The 7,408-nt window shown below is 37.9% G+C and overlaps 1 pseudogene; it reads right to left on the bottom strand.

The window, feature by feature from the left end:
- Positions 1-284: 284 nt before the first annotated feature.
- On the bottom strand, positions 285-562 carry LOC102811224 (annotated as a pseudogene).
- Positions 563-7,408: the final 6,846 nt, after the last annotated feature.

The raw sequence follows: 7,408 nt of genomic DNA, 5'->3' as shown, positions 1-7,408 counted from the left end.
GGTGGAGAAAACCCGCATCTTTCAGGTCCTGGGCTAGAAGTAGGTGAGAAGGATAGTTCCAGAAACCCTTCTCTCCTGGCTTCTGGAAGTGTGAGCAGGAGAGGAGCATGGGTGACAGTCAGTCATGGGTGAGTCCTGTACAGCTCCATCCCATGGGCACGACTGCAGGGCAGCCAGGCTTGAGGGGCCTTGGTGCCTGGACCGGGTGCTACTGACTCTCACCCAATGTCCCTGCCCTGGAGGGAAGCGAGAAGTGACTGGCAACCTCATTCCCCACTGGGTCTTCACTGAACCTTTTTGGTCACCTTCTGGTTCTTCAGCATCGTGCAGGTAATGAACAATCCTGGAACATACAGAGCACATAAGCCACAAACAGAAGCAACAGGAGTCCTACCGCCAATGGAATGCCAACAGCATAGGCTCGGGGCAGGAAATACTTGTGGATGACATGCTGGCTGTCAATGAATGGCAAGAGAATCACCCAGATGGTGTAGTAGGTGAAGATGAGCAGGCTAACAGCGACAAGGCCGAGTCCCACCACCTGGTCTGTTCCCGTGGCCATTACCCCCACGTTCTGTTGCCGGAGCACCAAGCCACCTGCTCCTTTCTTTTTAACAAAACCTCAGTGCCCCCTAAATTTCCTATCAAATATTTCTAGATGACATTGTCAATTTGACCCCATATAGAGAGATCTAGAAAAAGCACAATGATCAAGATAGACAGCTTTTACTAGTTAAACTGATTTTTAAAAAGTTTTTATTGTGAATTGAGAGACAGTTTACAAAGCAGATCATCAGTTCTATAGTCAACAAATCATACACTTTGCTTCATTACAATGGTTATAATCCCCTCCATGTACCATCAGTTAACAGTATTTCTCTCTATTCATTTTAACTCTTTTTTTTTTTTAAACACACAGGCATATATAATAATTTATACCAACAAAGGGTGCATTCTGCACCACCTGGCTGCCAGCTCTCAGTCCCTTTCTTTCCATGAATCTAGAGTCCTCAGCTGCTCCCTCTCTCCATGTCCTCATCTCTGCCCCCATCTCTGGTGTTGCTGCTTCTCTGGGTAGGGTCCCACATTCCACTTGTGCTCTTCTCCCTTGATGATCTTAGGGTCCTTTGTTTCTGGACTGTAAGATTAACTACTCCCCCATTTTTGTAACAAAACATCTACTTTTACAATTGTGACAGTTGCAATTAGTCATGATAACAATTACTCACTACTGAATCATAAGAATCTTATTAAACTAATTATTGTTTGGCTTTAAAATGATTTCAAGTGATAGTTAAGGCTTAACGTTTAAAGATTATCTCAGGGCAGCTAGTTTCAGAAGTTCATTTAGCTTCAATGGCTCCAGAAAGTCTAGAGTTGATGAGAATCTGAGAATTTGTTCTGCATATACCCCATATTGCTTAATATTTTCATACTTAATCTTTAGTCGAAATGCTCTGTCAAGCCAGATACCATCTAGTTATGGTTTCAGGGCAAAAAAGACAATCATTCATGGAAGGAATTAGCCACATATTCCATATCCTTTTCCTTTCCCTGACCCTCCTTCTCCCCTTACTCCATGTATTATATTTTTATTAGCTGTTTTTAGGTGCCATCAAATTGGTTCCAACTCATAGTGACCCTAATGCACCACAGAACAAAACACTGTCCGACCTTGCACCATCCTCACAATTGTTGTGCTTGAACCTATTGCCTTTGCCACTGTGCCAATCCATCTTCTTGGGGTCTTCCTTTTTTCACGGACCCTCCACTTTATCAAGCATATGTCAATAGTACTTCCAGTATTCTTCTTCAATATCATAATTCAAATGCATTGATTCATCTACAGTCTTCCTTATTCATCGTCCAACTTTCGCATGTATATGTGGTTACTGAAACTACCATGGATTGGGTCAGGCGAACCATTGTCCGCAAACTGATGTTTTTGCTCTTGAACACTTTAAAGAGGTCTTGTGTAGCAGATTTGCCTAATGCAATATGTTATTTGGTTTCTGATTCCAGATCTCTGCACTTTTCCTTATATTTGACTTAGTCTTTTCTAGCTGTCCTTTGGAATTTTCTGTCCAACTGTTTACTTCCACATTTCTTCCATTTGCTCGAGCATCTCTATAATGAAGAGAAAGTGTCAGAGACTTTTCTGACATCTATTTTGGTCTTCTCTTTCTTCATTGTCTTCTTAATGACCTTTTACTTTCTTCTGTATGATGTTCTTAATGTCATCCCACAATTCTCTGGTGTTCACTCTTTAGTATCTAATGCATTCAAATCTGTTCTTGAGATTATCTCTAAATCCAGGTGAGATATGTTCAAAGTCATATTTTGGCTCTTGTAGACTTGTTTTAATGTTCTTCAGCTTCAATCTGAACTTACATATGATCAATTGATGGTCTGTTCCACAGTCTGCTTATGGCCTTGTTTTGGCTGATAAGGAGCTTTTCCACCATCTCTTTCCACAGATGTAGTCAATTTAATATCTGTATATTCCATCTGGTAAAGCCCATGTATATAACCATCTTTTATGCTGTTTAAAAAAGTTATTTGCAGTAAAGAAGTCATTGGTCTTGAAAAATGCTATCATATGATTTCCAACATCCTTTTTATCACCAAGGCCATATTTTCCAGTGACTGATCCTTTTTCTTTGTTTCCAACCTTTGCATTCCAATCACCAGTAATCATAAATACATCTTGATTGCATGTCAGACTGAAGAAGTTGATAGAAATCTTCAGTTTCATCATCACTGGCTTTAGTGGTTGCTGCATAAATTTTTAAAAAATAGTGGCATGAATTGGTCTTCCTTGTAGATGCTTGGATATTATCCTATCACAGATAGCATTCTATTTCAAGATGGCTCTTGAAATATTCTTTATCATGTTCTTCTATCATTCAAAATGATTGTGATGTCATTCTTCTTCAATTTGTCATTCCTGGCATAGTAAACCATGTGGTTGTCAGATTCAAAATGACCAGTATCAGTCCATTTCAGCTCGCTAATGCCTAGGATATGGATCTTTGTGTGTTCCATTTCATTTTTGACCACTTCAAGTTTTCCTAGATTTGTACTTCATACATTTCATGCTGTAATTATTAATGGATGCTTATAGCTGTTTCTTTTCATTTTGAGTTTTGCTCCATCAGCAAATGAAGGTTCCGAAAGCTTTACTCCATTTGCATCATCACACAACTCTGCTTTGAGTAGGCAGCTCTTCCCCAGTCGCATTTTGAGTGCCGTCCAACCTGAGGGGCTCAACTTTCAGCACTACATCTGACAATATTCTGGTGCTATTCACCAAGTTTCAATATTCAGTAATCTGGTGTTATCTAACAGTTTCCCACTGCTATTCATAGGTTTTCAGTGACTAAACATTCCGAAGTAGTCCTCCTGTCTTTCTTCTTAGTCTGTCTTATCTAGAAGATCATCTGAAACCTTTCCACCATGAGTGACCCTGCCAGCATTCAAAAACCTATCAGTGGCATAACACCGGAATCACAGCAACACACCAGCCACCATAGTGTGACAGATGAGTGGTGGTTTTATTAGTAGATTCCATCCATTAATTTGTTGGAAATTATTATAAATCAAACAAATGTTTTTTTCCCCCATATGTTTGTCAGGTTATCATACTCTGGTGTCTTGCATGTTGCTATGAAGCTGGAAGCAATGTCACCAGTGTTTCAAATACCAGTAGGATCATCCATGGTGGACAGATTTCAGAGCAGTTTCTAGACTGAGAACAGACTAAGAAGAAGGAATATGCAATCCACTTCTGAGAAATTGTTCCCTGAGAACTTTATGAATAGCAATGAAACATTGTCTGAGATAATGCCAGAAGAACCCTTCTGTTGGAAGACACTCAAAATATAACTGTGTAAGATCTGTCTACTCAAAGTAGAGTCAACATTAATGACATCAGGGAGGAAGGTTTTTGTGACCTTCATTTGCTGATGGGGCATGATTCAAAATGAGAAAAAATAGCTTCAAACATCCACTGATAATTGAAATATAGAATGTAAGAAGTATATGTCTAAGAAAATTGGACATGTTCGAATTGAAATGGAGCACATAAAGATCTATAGCTTATTTACTGGTGAGCTGAAATGGACAGATATTGGCCATTTTGAATCGAATAATCATATGGCTTACTATGCTGGGAATGACAAATTAAAGAGAAATGGGACATATTTATCATAAAAAAGACTATTTCAAGATCTATCTTGAAATACAATGCTGTCTGTGATAGGATAATATCTATCAGCCTACAAGGAAAACCAGTTAATCTGACTATCATTCAGATCGACACACCAACCAGAAAAACCAGTGATAAAGAAATTGAAGAATTCTACCTACTTCTTTAGTCTGATATTGATTAAACATGCAATCAAGTTGCATTGATTAGAATGAAAACATTGGAAATAAAGAGGAGGGACCAGTAGTTGAAAATATGGCATTGGTGATAGAAATTACACTATAGATCTCATGATAGAATTTTGAAAGACCAATGACGTATACATGGAAATATATTTTTCAACAACATATATGGCAACTATCCATGTTGACCCCATCAGATATAATACACAGGAATCAAACTGACTACATCTGTGGGAAGAGAAAATGAAGAAGTTTAGTAACATCAGCCAAAACTAGGCCATGGGCAAGTTGTGGAACAGACCACCAATTGTCCATATGGAAGTTCAGTCTGAAGCTGAAAAAAATTAAAACAAGTCCATGAGAGTCAAAATTTAACCTTAGGTATATCCCACCTGAAATTAGAGACCATCTCAAGAACAGATTTGATGCATTGATCACTAATGACCAAGGAGTTATGGGTGGCATCATGAGCATCAGGCATGAAGAAAATAAAAGGTCATTAAGGATACAAGACAGAAAGAAAAGGCCAAACTGGATGTCATAAGAGACTCTGAAGCTTGCTCTTGAACGAATAGCTAAAGGAAATGGAAGAAATGAGGAAGTTACAGAGCTGAATTGCAAAGGGTAGCTCAAAGAGAGAAAGTAAAGTATTTAGTTGGCACAGTGAAATATGCAAAGACCGGAGTTAGAAAATCAAACACGCTCAGCAGTTCTCTAACAGGAAGATATGAAGAAAAAATTCAAACCTTGATTTGCAATGTTGAAGGGTTCTATGGGCAAAATATTGAATGATGCAGGAAGCATGAAAAGAAGATGGAAAGAGTACAGAGTCACACTATTAAAAAGAATTCGTTGATGTTCATAACTTCAGGAGGTAGCATATGATCCAGAAGTCATAGTACTGGAAAGAAGTCTAAGCTGAAGACACTAGTTAAAAACAAACAAATAAACAAATAAACAACAACAGAGCTCTAGAAATCAATAGAATACAAATTGAAATGTTTCAAACAATTGATGCAATGCTGAAAGCATTCACGATCCTATGTCAAGAAATTTGGAAGTCAGCTACCTTGTCAACTGATTGTAAGAGGTCCATATTTGTATCCATTCCAAAGAAAGGTGATGCAACAGAATGCAGGAATTATCAAACAATATCATTAAAATCTCATGCAAGTAAAATTTTGCTGAAGCTAATTCAAAAACGATTGTAGCGGTATATCAACAGGGAGATCCCAGAAATTCAAGCTGGATTCAGAATAGGTCATGGGATGAGGAATCTCATTGCTGATGTCAGATAGATCTTAGCTGAAAGTAAAAAATACCAGGAAGATGTTTATTTGTGTTATATTGATTATGCAAAAACATTCGACTGTGTGAATCCCAACATACTATGGATAACATTGTTAAGAATGGGAATTCCAAAACACTTAACTGTGTTCATGTGAAAACTGAACAAAAATCATAAGGCAGTCCTTTGAAAAGAGGGATACTTCATGGTTTAAAATCAAGAAAGATGTATCATTTCACCATACTTATTCATTCTATATGTTGAGCAGCTAATCCAAGAAGCTGAACTACATGAAAAAGAACGTGGCATCAGGATTGGAGGATATGCAGGCAATCCAAATTTGCTTGCTGAAAGCAAAGAGGATTTGAAACATTTGCTTATGAAGATCAAAGACTATACATCCTTCAAACTACATTACTACTCAATGTAAAGAAAACAAAAATCCTTACAATTAAACCAATAGACAACATCATGATAAACCTAGAAAATATTGAAGTCATGTAGGATTTCATTTTACTTGGATTCATAATCAATGTTCATAGACGCAGTAGTCAAGAAATCAACATACTACATTGGGAAAATCTATTACAAAGTATTCTTTAAAGTGTTAAAGAACAAAGATTCACTTTGAGGACTAAGGTGGAACTAACCGAAATCATGATATTTTCAATTCCTTCATATGAATGTGAAAGCTGTATAATGAATAAGAAAGATGGAAGAGGAACTGATGGATTTAAATTATAGCTCTGGCAAAGAATATTGAAAGAACCTTAGGCTGTGAGAACAAAACAAATTCTGCCTTGAAAGAATCACAGCTGGAATACTCCTTAGAAGAGAGGAAGGCGAGACTCTCTCACATACTTTGAACATGTTATCAGAAGGGATTAGCCCTTGAAAAAGGACAACGCATTTGTTAAAGTGGAAGTCAGAGAAAAAGGATGACCCCCAATAAGCTGGGCTGACATGGTGACAGTAACAATGGATTCAAACAATGATTGTGAGGAGGGTGCAGGAATGGGCAGTACTTTGGTTTGTTGTGCATAGGGTAGTTATGAGTCAGAAATGACTTAATAGCACCTAAAAACAGCAACAATAATGTTTTCTTCACTTTTGAAAAACTTACTGGTCCAGACAGCTACTATTTCCTTTTCTAACCAAAACCAAACCTTCTTCATTGAGTAAATCTTAACCCGTGGACAAGCCATGAGTGTCAGAGTAGTGCTGTGATCTTCACTGGCTGTGATCTCTCAAACATGGATCACTAGACCTTTCTTCAGACACACCTCTGAGTAGACTTTAATCACCAACCACCAATTGACAAATGGATGTCAGAAGAGACACTGAAACTTGCTCTCCAGCAAAGAGATGCTAAAGCAAATGGAAGAAATGAGGAGGTCCAAGAACTGAACAGAAAATTTCAAAGATCACCTCGAGAAGATAAAGCCAAACATTACAACAAAATGTGCAAAGATCTGGAGTCAGAAAATCAAAAAGGAAGAACACGCTGGGGGAACTGAGGAAAAAATTCAAGCCTTGATTTCATTATTGAAAGAGTCTTTGGGCAAATTATTGAATGATGAAGAAAGCATCAAGAGAAGATGGAAGGAATTCACAGAATCACTGTACCAAAAGGAATGGTTAATGTTCAACCATTTCAAGAGGTAGCATATGATCAAAAGCCAATGATACTGAAGGAGGAAATGGCAAAGAACAAGGCACTAGGAATTGATG

This window comes from Chrysochloris asiatica, unplaced genomic scaffold (genome assembly GCF_000296735.1).
Source record: "Chrysochloris asiatica unplaced genomic scaffold, ChrAsi1.0 scaffold00049, whole genome shotgun sequence".
NCBI classification, from domain to species: Eukaryota; Metazoa; Chordata; class Mammalia; order Afrosoricida; family Chrysochloridae; genus Chrysochloris; species Chrysochloris asiatica.
The sequence above is the reverse complement of the archived record's forward strand: the minus strand, read 5'-3'. Positions and strand labels throughout refer to the sequence as shown.